The sequence below is a fragment of the Cebus imitator genome, unplaced genomic scaffold (assembly GCF_001604975.1).
Source record: "Cebus imitator isolate Cc_AM_T3 unplaced genomic scaffold, Cebus_imitator-1.0 Scaffold252, whole genome shotgun sequence".
Classification (NCBI taxonomy): Eukaryota; Metazoa; Chordata; class Mammalia; order Primates; family Cebidae; genus Cebus; species Cebus imitator.
This window is the reverse complement of record NW_016107567.1, coordinates 1,184,834-1,203,031: the sequence shown is the minus strand read 5'-3', so window position 1 is coordinate 1,203,031 and position 18,198 is coordinate 1,184,834. Positions and strand designations below refer to the sequence as shown.

The 18,198-nt window shown below is 35.2% G+C and overlaps 1 long non-coding RNA gene across 1 annotated transcript in view; it reads right to left on the bottom strand.

Moving 5' to 3' along the window:
- The window catches only part of LOC108282810, a 61,150-nt gene extending 44,063 nt beyond the window's left edge, over nucleotides 1-17,087 (bottom strand). Inside the window, exons 1-2 of the long non-coding RNA XR_005195521.1 lie at nucleotides 16,987-17,087; nucleotides 16,182-16,334 (exon numbers count right to left, since the gene is read on the bottom strand). This is a non-coding gene — a long non-coding RNA (uncharacterized LOC108282810). The remainder of the gene's footprint in view (nucleotides 1-16,181; nucleotides 16,335-16,986) is intronic.
- Between the last annotated feature and the right edge of the window lie 1,111 nt (nucleotides 17,088-18,198).

Sequence of the window (18,198 nt, the reverse complement as noted above, 5' to 3'; positions counted from 1 at the left end):
TAGTTAAAAATAAACAAAGGTGATATAAACTCAAAATAACGTATCTAGTTTAAATTCTCTAATAAAAAGAAAAAAAAACCCAATGATTTAGGAAACAGCCATTCTGAGTTAATAGTATATTAATCTTCACTTTCAACCTTTGTAGATATAATTGGAATCTTTAGTATAAATCAAATAATAATCTTCAATTAGTATACCGTAGATGATTAAGCATTGTATGAAAGAAATCAAATTCTGATACTCTCCAATTTTCTACAGCTGTTTCCCTTTTACTCTTTTCCTTAAACTTCTTAAAGAAAAGATATATTGTTTTCTGTATTTAAAGAAGATAGTGCAACTAACACTAAGCAGCAGTGTCTCAAATAGGAAGCCATTGATAAGTTTGGCCAGAAATTATGAAGACTTCTAAAAGGAAAGTATAAATATACCCATAAGGTTTTCTAAAATTCAGAGAATACTTTTCTCCACATATTTAATAATCATGTAGTCATTTATCGTTCCAGGTGAGTGTGGCTTTCTTCATTTTAGGAAAGATTGACTAAGGGCTGCATTGTAGTATTGTGGTATGCAGTACTGGCTTTCAGGGTAATATTACCCTTGAGATTTTATATTATACTTAGTATTCTACAGAAAAACATTATGCATGAAAATATTAACTGCAACTTTATTGCCAACTCTAAGGTCCTCTTTTAATCCACAGATGCCCAAATACTAAGTTAAAACTGAGTGACTGAAACGTGTCTCATTATATTCTAGGCATCTGCAGTGTCAAATCCATAGAGACAAGTGCAGCTGGAGACAAATGACCAGACTACCATAAAACAGAAGCTTAATTATGTTCACTTACATTTTCAAATTATTCCCAACAAATTACCTTGGTAGATGACACATCCATCAAGGCAAGACTCTAATTTCATATTCACGGTAATGTGTTTCTGTAAACTACTGTAATAAGGTTTTAACTAAGTTTTCCCCTTGACCTCACTGTGCTGAAATATTGCACGCTGTGTGTTTTGCAGTTTCTCCAATTAATTTCTGACCTTGGTGCTGCCTGGGCACAATGAGGCAAGTGAAGGGTGGAGACCAGATTTAATTTTGAATTTCCTGATTGCGACTGGTCTGTATCTGAACTAGAACATTACTTAAACATGTTATTTTTGGTCAATGACTTTTTCATGCAGCACACTGGGCAAATATAATTAAGTGGGCTAAGTTTTGTTCTCAGCTGTCCTGTAAGTTCTTGCATGGGAACTTGGAGTCTTAACAGGAAACACCTGTATGGTGGTTGTATACCAAGCGTTCCCAGAGAATTAATATATAACATTGTTCCTGAGCTTTACAAGCTCTTCCCCAAATAGAAATGCCCAGCTGTATTTGAAGACTGTATTTTCAATTACTAGTGGAAATGCAACCTCTTGGCTTAGAAGTAAACTTTGTTTATAAGGATCTGTTTGTCTTAGCTCTATCAAGGGTGAGCTACATCATTCATTTATTTCATCATTCGTATCAGACTTTTTAAAATTCAAATGACCTTTATTGAATGCCTACTCTGTGTAAGGAACATGAAGGTATAAGAGGAATCAAACTTAGGCCAGGCACGATGGCTCACATCTGGAATCCCAGCACTTTGGGAGTAGGTCAGGAGTTCCAGACTAGCCTGGCCAACATGGTGAAACCCCATCTCTACTAAAAATACAAAAATTAGCTGAGCGTGGTATTGGGTGCCTGTGATCCCAGCTACTGAGGAGGTTGAGGCAGGAGAATCACTTGAACCCAGGAGGTAGAGGTTGTAGTGAACTAAGATCACACCACTGTACTCCAGCCTGGGCGACAGAGCAAGACTTTGTCTCAAAAAATACACACACACACACACACACACACACACACACACACGTGCGCGCATGTACGCACATACACATACATACATATATATGCATTTGTTGTTGTTGTACTGTCTTTCTGGCAGGCCCTCTAATATATTGGGGGCCTTTGTCAGTTTCAGCCCGAGCTAAAGACAGGAAAATAAGTTACTCCTAAGAATTTGCAGTTACAAACTTCCCTTATTCAGCTACAGAATTTGAATGTGCTACAACAGAGATGTCTAGATAACATCTAGTTAAGAAATTAATTTAAAGTTATCAGGGACCTGTTGTGCCCTGTGCAGTATAAAAGAAGCAAGCACAATTCTAGTCAATAGTGATACATGTTCTGCAGACCTCACAGTATCCCTACAGATGAAGCATCAACTCATAATAAAAAATTAAGATTTGTGTGCAAAACACACAAATAACTATTAAAATTTGACGATAAGTACAAAAAAAAAGTTGAAAAATTGGCAAAAATTAATCTGAGTAGACATCTCACCAAAGAAGATACAAAGATGGCAAAGAAGCTATGAAGATATGATCAACATTATGTTATCAGGGAATTGCAAAGTAAAACAACAATGCAACACCACTACATGCATATTATAATGGTGAAAATCCAAACACGGCTAACATCAAATGCTGATGAAGATGTGCAGCAAGAGAAACTGTCATTCATTGCTTGTGGGAATGTAAAACAGCCACTTTGGAAGATGGCTTGGCAGTTTCTTACAAAAACTCAATATAGTTCTAATGTAAGATCCAGCAATCACATTTCTAGGTATTTAGCCAAATAAATTGAAAACTTATATTCAGACAAAATATGCACACAAATATTTATAAAAGCTTTATTAGTAATTGTCAAAACTTGGAAGGACGCAAGATACCTTGTAATAGGTGAATAGATGAACAAACTGCAGTATATCCATATAGTGATATTATTAAATAATTATCACTCAGGGAGTTCAAGTTACTTAGTGATAAAAAGATGTGATCTCACTGGGTGCAGTGGTTCACACCTGTTATCCCAGAACATTGGGAGGCCAAGGCAGAAGGATCACTTGAGTCCCCTAAAAAACTTGTAGGTAAATGTACATAATAGTTTTATTTAAAATATTTAAAAACTGGAAACAATCCAAGTATCCATCAACAGGGTAATGGAAGAACAAATTATGTTACAATGAAATACTACTCAACAACAAAATGATTAAACAACTGATACATTCTACAGTATGAGTGAATCTCCAAGTAATTATGCCAAGTAGGGGAAGCCATACATAAAATAATATATACTGTTTGATTTTATTAATATAAACATATTAGTTAACATGAGGGTTCGTCACAGGTTTTATGAAAAAACAGCAAGAAAAATAATTATAGAATGTCAAAATTGGAGAGTAAGAAATAAGATGGAATAAAAATACTATAAATAAAAGACATGAATATAAATTAATATCAGCATGGTTGAGTTATTTTTCTCCAGTAATGTTCAGGGCATCATTATACAGAGAGTAGGCAAAGAGTTGGATCAAACTAAGTTTGGAGTTTGGTGAGGAGAGTATGTCTAAGAGCAAAGCAGCAAGTGAGTGAGGATATATAATAGGAAGTTATAATCAGAGATCAAGGAATATAAGCTAAAAGCAGGAAAGTAAAAATTTGAATGAAATTAGGGTCAAAGATAAAGTAGAAAGTTCCAATGTAACCAAAGAATTATTGGAAGTTGAGTGTTAGAGATAGTGAGCTAGAAAAATAGGAAGTATTACTATTGGTCAAAAAGTAAGATGATTGCACCTGAGATAATAGAGGGGACAGTTATTGGAAAGATCAATATTTACAATATTAGCATAGGAGTGGGTAGCTAGTGTGGGATAGAGGGCAAGATCATCGGAACAGAGAAGTCAAGGAACTGAGAGGACAGGATGTTGGAAGGACAGTCCACGTAGACAGTGAAATTGCTAAGAACAATAACAATCACATAGGATAGAGTGACAGTACTCTGCTAAAAGAAACTTTTAACAAATGATAAGAATAGCCCAGGTAAATGCACAGTGGCAAATCTTATAATAGGAGAGAAAGAGCTTCAAAAATTAGGCTTTCTTAGGGAGTAAGGAAGATAAGCAATTGGAAATGGTAATTATCAGTAATAACTTATCCTTGTCACCAGATCTAAAGATGAGATGATTGCGGGAGGGAAAAAACTGCTCATTTTGAGACAGCTGCCAGGGGAAAGAATTTTAGAGGACAGCCAGGTTTCCCTCAGATAAGGAAAGTGAGGGGAACATTCAGAAGGCAGGTTGACCACATAGAGAATTTCATTGGTGCCCTATGTGAATGCCAAGAAATGTTGACAAAATTCTTTAGGAGGAAATCTCGTTTATTTGAGGACTATGAATAGATTTTGTTCTGTGAACTGTGTACTTGGGCAGATGTTTATGTGTAATTGGTGGTGGTTGTTGGCTTCCCATTCAATAAACATAGCCTATTTATGGTCTATTATCATTTACAAACATCAAAGATCTTGCTTTTGTCCTCCCATTATAATGTCTATATGTACATATGTATGGCTAATATCATTAACCTGGCTACAATTAACTCAAATTTAAGACCCATATATATATATATATATATATATATATATATATATGTGTGTGTGTGTGTGTGTGTGTGTGTGTGTGTGTGTGTGTGTGTGTATATATATGTATATATATATATATATATCAAATAGAGAACAGAAGTGTCAACACAGGCACAACACAATTGGCATGTCTCAAATGGGGAGGAGGCCTTAACCAGAACTTGTAAGAACACTTAGTTCCATAGTTTCCTGTTTGCCTGGTTAAACAACAAGCATCTTCATACAGCTCTATGTCTAAATACATTGAATAGGATGTGTTCATTTTCATTGACTAGAAGGTGCAATTCCTGTTTTAGTGAATCCCAGTTCCCCATTACCTTATTTTACACAAAGCAATGTGCATTGCAGGTGCAGAGGAAGTGTCAGGGTTGGGGTTGGGATTGAGTTCACTCTCCCAAGACACCACTCGCTTCACTTTTCCTAAGATATAAAGAAGGCAAAGGGAGCTGCCAGTGCTGCTAGCTGCCTCCCATATCAGTAGCCCACCTCTCAAACTTAAAGTGGCCTGAAGAAAGGAAAGTTAATTGCTCTATAACTACAGCCTTGGCTGGGTAAACTCATTTTCAGGCAGGCCATGGAGACAAAGAGATTGTGTATTGTCTTTCCATGCGATGACATTTATAGTGGGATGATTTTCTACGCTTTGAGGATCAAGAATTCCACTGTCCTGTCCTATGTGTGGTCAAAAAAATTCTTAATATTTTTGCATTACATACCTTAAACAATAGATATTATTTTTCCATTGAACCCTGTTATTTAGCCTTTGCACAGTTAAGGGATCTAAAAATTGCAATCATCATATGCCCAAAGTTTTAATGTGACTAGATCAAGCTGGCATATTGAAAATTTTAAAGAACTATTATTCCAAATATGCATTCTTTTAGGAAACTTTAAAATTTACAAGCAAAACAGTTAAAATGAAATTTATTTTTTAAGATCTTTTATAATTTCTTAAACAAAATGAAAAGCAGATGACTGCTGAATCCCACTATTCTGTACAGAGAAAAAAATTCTATTTTTAAAGATTTATGCTTTTAGTTTTATAGTATCTCTGGAGACTATAAATTGGTGCTTTCTACAGAACAATATATCAAGCTTATTCTTTAATAAAACTAATATTTAAAAAATAGTAGAATAGCGATATAATTTCATTGTGTCTATTATTCTGTCATTTAATCAACTTAGGCTTTATATTTATGATTCTCATCAAAACAATAGCAATGTTCAAGAATTTTTAACCAACTTGGCTTAAGCATTAGTCAGTGTTTAAACCTGCCTATTACGCAAATTATTTGTCAACATTCTTAGAAGAAATATCTGTGTTGTTATTGTTTTATCATTTCTATCACTTTAGATAGCAGAGGTGTTAATGAAACTCAACACATCTTTTAAATTGTTCTAAGATCTAATAGCTGTTCATAAGAGAAATTTCTCTTTAGGAAAAAAAATTCACTGATATCTGAAGCCTAAATTCATTCCATAGACATTAATTAGGAGTGTAGTATATGTTGGGCAGTCTACCAGGCAATGAGAATGTAAATATCAGAAACACAGAGTCCTCCAGAGAGAGAGGGAGAGAATCCAATAATTCAGGGAACTCTCTTCAATAAGAAAGTATGTTTAAGTTATGTTAATTTGTAATGTTAGTTTTGCCATGTAGGAGAGGCAGAGAGGAGAGAGGGAATTCCAAATAAAATGAATGGCATGTACAAAGGTAATATGTATGGAGTTATGGGGTACAAGTATAATAATTCAGTATTGCTGACATATGATTAATAGGGAGAACAGTGAGGGGTAGGGCTCAAAGGGAAGATGCCTATCAATCACAAGGGACCCTACATGCCGTGAGATTTGTTATTTGTCTTTTGGTGATAGAAAGCCATCGAAAGATTTTTTTAAACAAAAGAGGGCTGGACTGAATTTTTATTTTAAAAATTGTTTTGGCAATCATCATGATTCATCCTCATCAGTTGAATGCTTGCTTATATGTATTATTGTAGTTAATCTTTAAAAACACACTGTGAATGAAATACTGCTATTACTCACATTTGGCAAATAAAAGAGTTAAGGAATGCGTCCAACATCATGCATCTATTAAGTGATGGTGTGTTGAGAGTTTTAAACTAGTGCCATTTAACCTAAACCCCTTCTCTTAACTTCTGCATGTCACTGCCTGAGTACATTCTACTGTAGTGCATAGGATAGGGGATGGACAAAGGGGCTATTGAAATAGAGTAGGTAAAAGAGTGATTTATGAGAAACAAATAAACTTTAGAAATACTTTAGAGTGTCCAAATACCTGGTTTTGAACTGGATCCATCAGCATTTGAATGGTCTGAGAAATATATTGAGAAATATTTAATATTTTTAATTAAAAAGTATGATTACCACGTGATGATACCATTTGAATGCAAGTCTTCTCATTATTTCTCTGGGGCTATGTTGTGAGTAATTCAGCTTATTTGCTGTCTGGTTAGCCTAAGCCTTATTATATAATCATGCAGATCACTACAGCCAGCTGTGTGGGTAAAAGTTATATGAGCTTGCCTGACAGGAGATAATATACAGACACACTATGTTGCTCAAATTTTCTTTTCATAAATATAATATTCATGTTTGTCATTCATCTTTCATCTTTGTCATTTCTCACTGTGTTCCTTTCAGGAAAGAAATATTTGGTGGATTTAATAGGCTGATTACTCTAAATCAAAGCCTTTGTTCAACACTGTCTTGTGATAATTGGAAGGAAAGTACTGGTTTGTTGCTAAGAAAGCTACATTTGTGTTGCAGAAGGACTTTTTTTTTCTAGTTTTCACAGTCTATAAGCATACTTGTAAATTTACATCTAAAATACCAAATACATACCTAAGAGTGTTCAGATATCTCATGATCTGGTTTCTTTCTGATAATTCACTATAGTATGCCCTAAATAATTGTATCTGGATTATTAATAGATTTCCATCTAACTCAGTAAAAAAGGCAATGCTCCAACCATGGTCTGTTGGGTCTTTCATGACTGATTCAGCTGTTTCAGTCCCCCTGTCACCTGTTATCTGCCCAACATCATTTTCCATCTCCGTCCCCCTCACATTGACTGCTTTCCTTTTCCTCAAACATGCCAAGCACTCAAGGCCTGTGCAGTTGCTACCCTCAGGACTGGGTTACTTTTCCTTCAGTTATTCAGATGGCTGGCTGCCTCGTTTTCTTCAAGCCTTTGCTTAAAATATCCCTTGATCAGAAAGGTCTCCTAAACCGCCCTACATATACTACTTCTTCCAAAACTCTTTCTTTCTTACCCTGCTTCATTTTCCTTCATTGCACTGTCTCCATCAAACGTAGTATACATGTATTTGTATAGTTGTGTGTCTCATAGAACTAAGATGTAATCCCCATTAAGTCAATATCTAGGATATAATATTCACTGACTTTAAATGGAAAAATGTGTTAATAAATTAACAACAGGATTTTTTTCCCACCTAAATGCACTGCTCCTTTAAATTTGTTTAAAGTGGCTTAATATATTTTTCAATTGCCTTATCTTGGGAACATGGAAGGAATATTTAGCATTATGAATAATCTATAAAGGGATAATTGCAAATATTTAACATTAAGTTAGTAAGGCATAGATTTAGTTTTGTTTAGTTTTTAATATACCATTCACCTCTTTGAAAGCAAAATGATGTTTTTTTAGAGAACAAAAACTCTATTAAATCCACACTAAATAAAACATAAAGACATTATAGGTTGTCATCAAAAAAACTTTTCATGTTGTCAGTACATATTTTGTGCACTATAGTTTATTAAGTATTGAGAATTTATTTTGGTAAAAGCTAGTTGGAGAATGCAAAGAACCAAATTACCAAATTGGTGAAGTAGAGGTGAGAGGAGTTAATTAAGGTTTTATCTATTGGTATATGGACAGCCGGTCATTTCATTAATCCAGGCTGAAACCCAGATTGAAAATTCAAGAAATGATTAGGGGAAATTATACTAGAAATGAAAAAAATATGTTGGTTTTGAGATCCCATTTTACATCCAATTTTAGTTGTACAATAAGAAATCAGAATTGTATAGCTGAATCTTAGAAGTATATTCTGGAAGTAAATGTTTTAGAACTTTTAGAATATATATAGTCATTGAAATTATGTGCATAAGGAAGATTACTTAGAGAGGATGTATGTGTCAAGATAATAAGTTAGAAAATATTAGTTCATAAATGCTTGGCTGACCAATTATTTTTACCCCCTTATTACAATTATTTATTTTTCTTTACTATATCTGCATTTATAGTCCTCCATTGATTTCTATGTTTTTAATTAACTTTTTTCTTAATCGGTGATGCTATATGTATTTATATTATCACTTTATTCAAACAATCAACTTTTAGTTTTCATTAACATTTTAATTCTTTTTTTTTCTATTTTTTAATTTTTATTCTTCCTTTATAATTTCCTTTCTTCTACTTTTTTGAGGTTTACTTGGTGTTCTTTTTCTAGCTTCTTGAGTTAAATGCTATGGAAAGAGAAAATTTTAAGTGTCATTTTCTTTAATGTAGTTATTATAAACTCTATGTTCTGCGATTCAGTTCTTAATTTTTAAAAATTCTGTTGGCCATTAAGTCATAGTTGAAGCCAAATACTAAGCCTCTAACTAGCACTTGTCAGTGAAAATGTTTGGCAGAATAAAAGAGTGTTGAATATAGTGCAGTGTGTGTCAGTTAACAATTGCCACCACAATGCTGTATAACCAGCTACTCACAAATCTCAGGGACTTGTCACAGCCATAATTAATCTCACAGATTTGTGGGCTCACTGATGGACTCAGCTGTATGGATCTGTTGATCTTGAGTGGGCTTGGTCTTTTGTCTGGGCTTCAGCTGGAGGTTAGTTGATGTAGGTTTTATGTGGCTGGGATGGCTGAATTCTTCTCCCCAACCAAGCATGTTTTTCTCGTGGTGATGGCAAAGGTGATTGAGATCTAGCTCGAGAATGCAAGCACTTTTCATGTTGTTGGTTATGTGACACCCAGTAACACTACCCTGCAAGTCAAGTCACAAGACAGAAACTGAAGTCTAGAGGTTGGGAATACATAATCCTCTTTAGTCAGACTGCAGACATCTCTTGTCACAGGGAATGGATACAGGGATACATGAAGAACAAGAGCTTTCATTGAAATCAATCAAAAACACAATGCAATTATAGATAGCTTGACTCAGTATTATTTGTAAGAGCTTGATGATACCAAAAGAAGAAAGCTAACCAATGCTCAGATGAAGCACATTTTGTATCAAATTTAAAAATGCTTTGAATGTTGTATCTTAAAATATGCTTGCCATGAGTCCTTTGCTCCTTTCTTTTTCAGAAGCCTCCTTGAAACACACACAGAGAAAGTTTAACCTTACTTCTTGTAAAATTAACTGTTCATTTCAAAGCCGTACTTGTGAATTGGCAGTGAAGAAAACACCATTAAATCAGCCTCTATACTTGGATGTAGACAAATGGTATGCCATTGTTAGAAATATCTTAGATTCTGTCTCCAACATTAATACTAATAATTCAACTTTTGTTTCTTGGTATTTACGTGACATGTTGCTTTCCTTTTTTTAAAAAAAAAGAAACTTTTTGAGTCATTTCATTTTAGAAGTGTATTTATTTCTTCATAGTCTCATCCAATAATCTGCCTTTTAATCAGAAAATGTAATCCACCAACTTTTACTGTGCTTATTTATTTGGAATTCTACCTACTACTTTTTCTGTTTTCTCTTTGTGTCTGATTTGCTTTATTTGGTTGGTTTATTTGATTTTTTTCTTTCTTCTTTATTGCTTTTTATTGAATTGATAATATTTTTCTCCTTTAATTCCCTCCACTAGTTTGGAAGCCATACATTGTATTTATATTTTATCATCACATAAATATTTGACTCTAACTTTCTATAACTTAGAAGTTATTCTATATCTCCTGCTGATTTTTTTTTTTTTTTTTTTGACAGAGAAAAACAGGGAGAAGGAGAGGGAGAAGGAGGGGGAGGGGAGAGGAAGAGGGAGAATATGTCCCTAGCAAGGTTTTGAGATAGAGTCTTACTCTGTTGCCCAGGCTGGAGTCCAGTGGGGCGATCTCAGCTCACTCCGCTTCCTGGGTTCAAGTGATTCTCCAGCCTTAGTCTCCACAGTAGCTGAGACTATAGGTGCATGCCACCGCAACAGGATTATTTTTGTATTTTTAGTAGAGACGGGGTTTCACCCTGTTGGCCAAGCTGGTCTCATAACCCCTGACCTCAGGTGACTCGCCTGCCTCGGCCTCCCAAAGTGCTAGGATTACAGGCATGAGCCACTGTGCCCAGCCTCCTGCTGAATCTTTAACAAGACAAAGTTCTGCATTAAACCTTCTTCCTGTTCTGCATCCTTATCCACATGTGTCTTTGAATATGATGTCTGTATTACTTTATGAGATTTTTCCCTTTACCCTTGATAACCTCTATTTTTTGCCATGGTATATTTAAACACAGGCTTATTTTTATTTAACACTCTTGGTACTTGATGTTCATGGTCTGAGTTTATATCTTTCTTCAAATCTAAAAATTCTTAACTGTTTGCTTTTTAAATATCATTTTTCCATTATTTCTTCTATTTTCTTTCTTTTTTTTAGAGAGCAAGTTAGCACGTGTTGAGTCTTCTCAAAGTCTTTCCATCTCCATTAACCACTTTTAAAAAATATATTTAGTCTCTTTATCCCTCTGCAATATTCTGGCAGAATCCCTCAGGATTTTCTCATGTTCACTAGTGGTCTCTATTACTAGAACCAATTCAGAGGTTTTCTGTTTTAGTTTTTCATTTCACTTACTGTAGTATTTGTTATATTTTTACTTCACTATTTTTTTCTGTTCTCTTTTGCTATATTTTCTTTTTTTCCCCAGTTGTCTTGTACTTTTTATATCTCTTTGAAAATCCTTAACGTATATACTTCAAATTGATTTTCATTTTTCTCTATTATATTTTCATATTTTATCTAGACTGAATTTATCTCATGGCTGCTGTTCCTAAATTAGCATTCTTCATAAATTTTGGAATACCAGTTCCCAGATCCACCTTGACTGGAAGCCTGTCATGTTCCGTAGTGTGGCTAGGGGGCGTCTATCTCACATTCATATTGTGAATAGTGCAATCCAGATGCCAAGCTATTGGATGATATAGTCTTTGCCTCATTAATTGGCATTATCTACTTCTTCTTGTCTCCCTAGTGATGCAGTTTTATAATAGCTCTGACCATTGGTTCACATAAACGGTGAGCACCACTGTTCTGAGCTTCCATCACAGCAGGGTGAGCCCCACTGAAGCACCTCATTCCAGGTTGTGAGTTCTTACTCAGTTTCATCTCCAGCAGGGCACTTTCAGTTTTTATCACTTGCTGGACCGCAAACTGCCAGCAGGTTCTACTTGCTTCCATTTCTGGAACCACCAAGCCCCATCTACTTTGTGTTCTTTTTCTATTTCTGATCAAGAACATGAATATTTTGACTTTGAGAGTAGTTTTATCTTTCCGATTTCCTGTATTTTGCTTCAGTTAAAATTCTGATGAGAAATGGGTATGAATTTATAAAGCATAAACTAGATGCTGTTCATTTTTTGATAAAATGGAAATGGCAGATATATTTTATTGCACTAATTAGTATTCTGGATTCACAGTTGCTAGTAGTGATGCTCATGCTTCTTACTTAGGCAAGTGGTTCAGTGGCACTTGGATGGGGAATGAAATGGAGTTTGGTGCAATTTCCTCTGTATAATGAAAGCAAGACAGCTAAGTTACTTTTTGAACTATGTAGTTTGTTATATATACCTTGTTGATTCCAAATATTTGTTTGCTAAATTTAATGATATTTTATTTAATTTTAGTTGCTGGAAACCTGGGCTTGATACCTTGTTCTGCCAAGGATCAGTTATTCTTAATGTAACATTCAGCGAGCAGAACCAAAATATACTTTAAATATACTTTGAAGTCTTGTTCAAAGTATGAAAAGAATGAAAAAGAATCTTTTTCATTTCAAAGAATGAAAATGATTTTTCATTCAATGGGTACAGTTTTTTCTTCCTTCAAATTTCCATGTGACTGATAGCTTATCAATGTGTATTGTATGTTACAAATGAACTTGTCAGGAAAGGAATTATAGATGTCCGGGAACCAGAGATAACTTAACCTCAAGATTCATTTCCCATGCCCCACCCTGGATAATGTACAGAATGTTCTTTTCTTAGGGAAAAAAAGTTTATTATTTTCAGAAAATGATTGTTATAATACATTAGTGTCAGAGTTATTGGGGTTTTATATAATGTAAGGTTTACTATGCTTTTATAGTATACAAAGATATACAGGAATATATGGGATACAACTGCAATAAGTACAACATGAGGAGTTGCCATTATGCTCCTAATGTTATAAAAATAACATGTTTGAGGACGTGCTTGTAATAGAAATGGAAGGGTCATGACTCAGGATAATCTTCAAAGGGGCCCAAAAGGTAAAATGTTTGATAAATTCTTACTGCACTGGGCAAAAGCAAACATCTTTCACCCAGAACAATTTCATATATCTGTTTGAAAACATCTCCTGTTTTTCTGAAGCTGGCAGTTAACATTTTATGTAGTTTGAATTCTCGAATTCAAACAAGAATTGAAGTTGCGAAACAGCTGTCGTTGTGCAGAACTTTTACCAACAAAATCATTGGAAGAAGTAATTCATGGGGGAAAAAGTAGGGGAGAAAAAATTTACCCAAACTGAGACAAAGTTAAATTAGGAGGCTTTCATCTCATTCAATGAGTCCCATCTTGAGATGCTCATAAAAAGAAAAAAAATGAGGACAGTCTCAAAATGTCCACAGCGCTGGACGTGTAATGTTAAGGGGAAAATTGTGGGACCAAGGCATAAAAGAGCTGGAACAATGAAGCCTGGGATTTCAGATCTCCTAAACATCATGGCTGCTCCACAGTTTCTGAAGAAAAAGGGTTCAACACCATCTTTTACATTACTATTAAAAGACTTTTTTTTTTTTTGAGATGGAGTTTCACTCTTGTTGTCCAGGCTGGAATGCAGTGGCACAATCTCAGCTCACTGCGTCCTCCACTTCCTGGTTTCAAGTGATTCTCCTTCCTCAACCTCCTGAGTAGCTGGGATTACAGGTACCCACCACCATACCCAGCTAATTTTTGTACTTTTAGTAGAGACAGGGTTTCACTGTGTTGGCCAGGCTGGCCTCAAACTCCTGACCTGAGATTATCTGCCTACCTCAGCCTCCCAAAGTGCTGGGATTACAGGTAGGAGCCACTGTGCCCGACCAAAATACTTTATTTCTAATACATTAAAAATAATTTCAACTTTTATTATAGATTCAGGGGTGCATGTGCAGGATTGTTACATGGGCATGTTGCATGTTGCCGAGGTTTGGGGTATCACCGATCACTTCACCCAGGTAGTGAGTGTAGTATCCAATGGTTTCTCAACCCTTGACTCCTCCCTCCCTCTCTGCTCTAGTAGTTCCCAATGTCTATTGGTTGCCATCTTTATATCCGTGTATACTGAATGTTTAGCTCCCACTTATAATTGAGAACATGTGGGATTTGGTTTTCTGTCCTACATTAATTTGTTTAGAATAATGGCCTCCAGCTGCATTCATTTTGCTGCAAAGGACATGACTTTGTTCTTTTTTATTGCTGCATAGTATTCCATGGTGCATATGTATCATGTTTTCTTTATCCAATCCACCACTGTTGGGCACCTAGGCTGATTTCATATCTTTGCTGTTATGAATAGTGCTACAGTGAACATATGAGTGCAGCTGTCTTTTGGGAGAATGATTTATTCTCTTTTAGGTATATACCCAATAATGGAATTACTGGATCAAGTGGTAGTTCTGTTCTAAGTTCTTTGAGAAATATCCAGACTGCTTTCCACAGCAGCCAAACTAATTTGTGTTCCAACTAACAGTGTATAAGTGTTCCCTTTGCTCCATAGCCTTGCTGGAATTTGTTGTTTTAATAACAGCCATTCTGACTCATGTGAAATGGTATCTCATTGTGGTTTCAATTTTCATTTCTCTGATGAACAGTGATATTGAACATTTTTTCATACATTTGTTGGTAACTTTTGTGAAGTGTCTGTTCATGTCCGTTGCCCACTTTTTAATGAGATTGTTTGTTTTTTGCTTATTGAGTTTTATAAATTCCTTATAGATTCTGAGTATTAGACTTTTATCAGATGCAGAGTTTGCAAATATTTTCTCCTATTCTGTAGGCTGCCTGTTTACTATGTTGATATATTTATTTTGTTATGCAAAACCACCTTAGTTTAAATAGGCCCTGCTTGTCAATTTTTGTTTTTGTTGCAATTGCTTTTGAGGACTTAGTCATACATTCTTTCTCAAGGTTGATGTCCAGAATGGTGCTTCCTACATTTTTTTCTAGGATTCTTGTAGCTTGACATTTTACATTTAAGCCTTTATTCCATCTTGAATTAATTTTTTTATATGGTGAAAGGTAGGGGTCCTATTTCATTCTTCTGCAATGGCTAGCCAGCTATCCTAGCATCATCAACTGAATAGGGAGTCCTTTCCACATAGCTTATTTTTGTCAACTCTCAAAGCTACTTTTGTGTAACACTTTTCATATGATGTAGGAAAACATCAATTATTCATCTCAACATGTATAATTGTGGGGAGAGAGAAAGTTGGAGATTATACCCAGCCAATTCTTTACTCATTCCCCTGTCTAATGCTACCAGGTGCTCCTAAATCCAAATGTCCTAAAATGAACCTATATACTTTGTGTCCTGTAAGCTGCCCTTCAATTTTATATACTGATTGATATGAAAATGCAAAATCCTGAATTGACAAGTTCAATACTTCAGATCTAGTCTATGGAATAAAACAAGAGAAAAAATTCCAACTTAGGGCATTGGAAATAGGTTCTTGAGAAGGTTAAAATAGACCAGGTCAAATCACAGGTTGCGTGGGTCACCAACAGTGAAAACCGAGCAGAGGTGAGGACACCCTAGTCTTAAGTGGCTATAATTAATGATATTTGCCTAGAAATCAATAGGTCCATTTTATATATATCCACATGTACCAAACACAACCAAAAATATGGAAGAAAAAATAACTAATAGACTTTCTTGGAGGGGGTGGTGAAAATAAATTCCAGTGTTTAAATTGAAATGAGATGAAAGCTCTTGCCTGAATGGGAAAAGTTTTCAAATAAATTTGGTAACTTAAAAAAAGATTTTATTAGACATGGATTAACTCTTAGATACCAAATAAAATAACTTTCTAATCATATAGATCGGGGATGCAAGGCTGGTTCAACATATGCAAGTCTATAAACGTAATACTCCACATAAATAGATTTAAAAAATTATCAGTATTCATGAATATTGCATGAAATTTTGGTTTGTCCTACAAGAATGACTACTTTGAAGGCACCTACAAAAGCATCCACCAAAAGCTCATAGATGCTGCCATTGAACAGTCACTTTGAGAGTAAACATGAGATAAGAATTACAGTCTAGGCTCTGTTAATTAGAAAGTTGGCGGGCTTATTTTAATAGGCTAAGGATGCTGGATATGACAAAGGACTGTATTAAAAACTTTTAAATGATTATCTTTTACTATATATAATTTAGTATGCTTAATTAACTACCTATCTCTCCTTTTGGGGGGCCTCTTATGCCCAAGATACTCTGCACAAAGGAGTACAATGTCATGATCAAAAGCCTAGGTTCCATAGTCAAACCACTCTGCATGTGTGACCTTCAGCAAGGTACTTAACCTCTGTGTGCCTCAGTTTCTTTATCTGTAAAGTGAGGATAACAGTACCTATTTAAAGAGTTGTTGTTAACATTCAAAGTTTTAATGTGCTAAAAAATAGACTCAGAAATAGCTGTAAGAGGACTGGCACATAGATGCTTTAAATAAATAAGGGCTAAAAGATACAGTAATTGCATTTTTCCTTCACATATGGTTTCTTAGTTTTCATGAAGATTTTCATGTGCACCGTTAGTTATAATATTCCTGTGAAATATATAGTGTTTACCCTATTTTTGACATACGGGAACTGAGCAAAAAGATTGTTCAAGGCCATTCCACCAATAAGGGCCAAATTTGGAAGGAGGATGCAGGTCTCACAGCTGTTGCTTCAGGATGCAACCCATTGTGTTGCACTGTCCCTTGATAATTGAATTTTAATCAGGTCTGTGGATAAGTCACACACGCACAGACACACACACACACACACACACACACACACACACAAAGTATGAAACAACTTTGGATAAGACACAAGAAAAATAATCTCACCAGGAATATGCTTCAGGAAGCAGTTACTTCAACATAGACAAAGTCAAACAGCGGACAAGGAGGAAGCAATTAAACTGGAGTCCTCCAGTTTGTTTCATTTTACTTCTCATTATATTGAGCATATTCAGAGACTAAGAAAAGAACCCCACCTTTGAGCCTCGGGAGATCCTGGAAGCCTTCGCCAGGGTAACTGAGTCATTGCTGTGAGGCGAGCAGAGCCTCACACCCTGACACCCACAGGGAGAAAGCAACGGAGTGACTGTCAATAATTAAACCATCTGTAACCCTTAATATTGTTTGGTTCTCAGAAACAAATCAAGGACACCACACACAGAATGTAATTTGGCCTTTGTAGACTTGCCCCCTGGTATAATTAGCAGATGGTCTTTTATGATGCAGGTCAGTCCAGAAGAAATCTATTTGCATAATGAAATATGCTATTTCCATGTACGCTGAAACTCAGCTTCTTTAAGTCCCTATGTTCCGCTTGTTGGGATGACTTGGAAAAGAAGTGTTTTATTATTGTCCATCCCCAGAATAGAAGCTCTAGACCTGGAAGTCCCCAGAATATAGTAGGGATAATGAAACATTTTTTTTTTAATATCAACAAATGAAAGAGAAATGTAGTAAGTGCCGTAAGCAATCCTAAAGGATAGCTAAGAATCTTAAAGGATTCTTTGCTTTGATATGCAATCATGAAACACTGATAGGATGAGTGAAAAATGTAATGTTAATAAATATGGTGTCTTTTGAAAGAAGAAATGTTTCAAAATGAGGCATATAGAGGAGAGAGGAAGAAAGAAAGGTGAAGAGAGAGAGAGAGAGATGTTGGAAATATTTTCTTGGTAGATAGACAAGGGGAAGTCAGAGGTGATTTTCAGGTGGAAGAGATAAAAAGAGATGAGGGCTCAGGGAACTATAAAGGAAGAAATGCTACAAGAATAAGCTCTGAGGGCATTGTCAGAAAGACTTAGAAAGGTCTAGAAAATGTTTTCAGTGTAACTTTAGAAGAGAGAGATGTTAAATTTTGCTTGACTACCCAAGTATTCACTTGCTTCATCTGCCAAAGTACATGTCACTGGAAAGGATGGGAGACCTTTCTAGCAGGTTTTCTACAGGATTTCTCTGCAATGAAAATGTACAGGAGTAGAATGCATGTCCATCCGTAAGCTGGCAACTTGCCACTTAGTGGAAAGTTTATGTCAATTTAGCAAAATATAAAAGAGTACAACTTAAAGTACAATATGTTAAAGCTAATACTATAAAACTAATAATTTTTTATATAGTAGCTATAATGAGATTGTCACAGCCCAGGTGGTATTACTGAAATATTGAGAATAAGATGTGTGTCCATGTTTAAT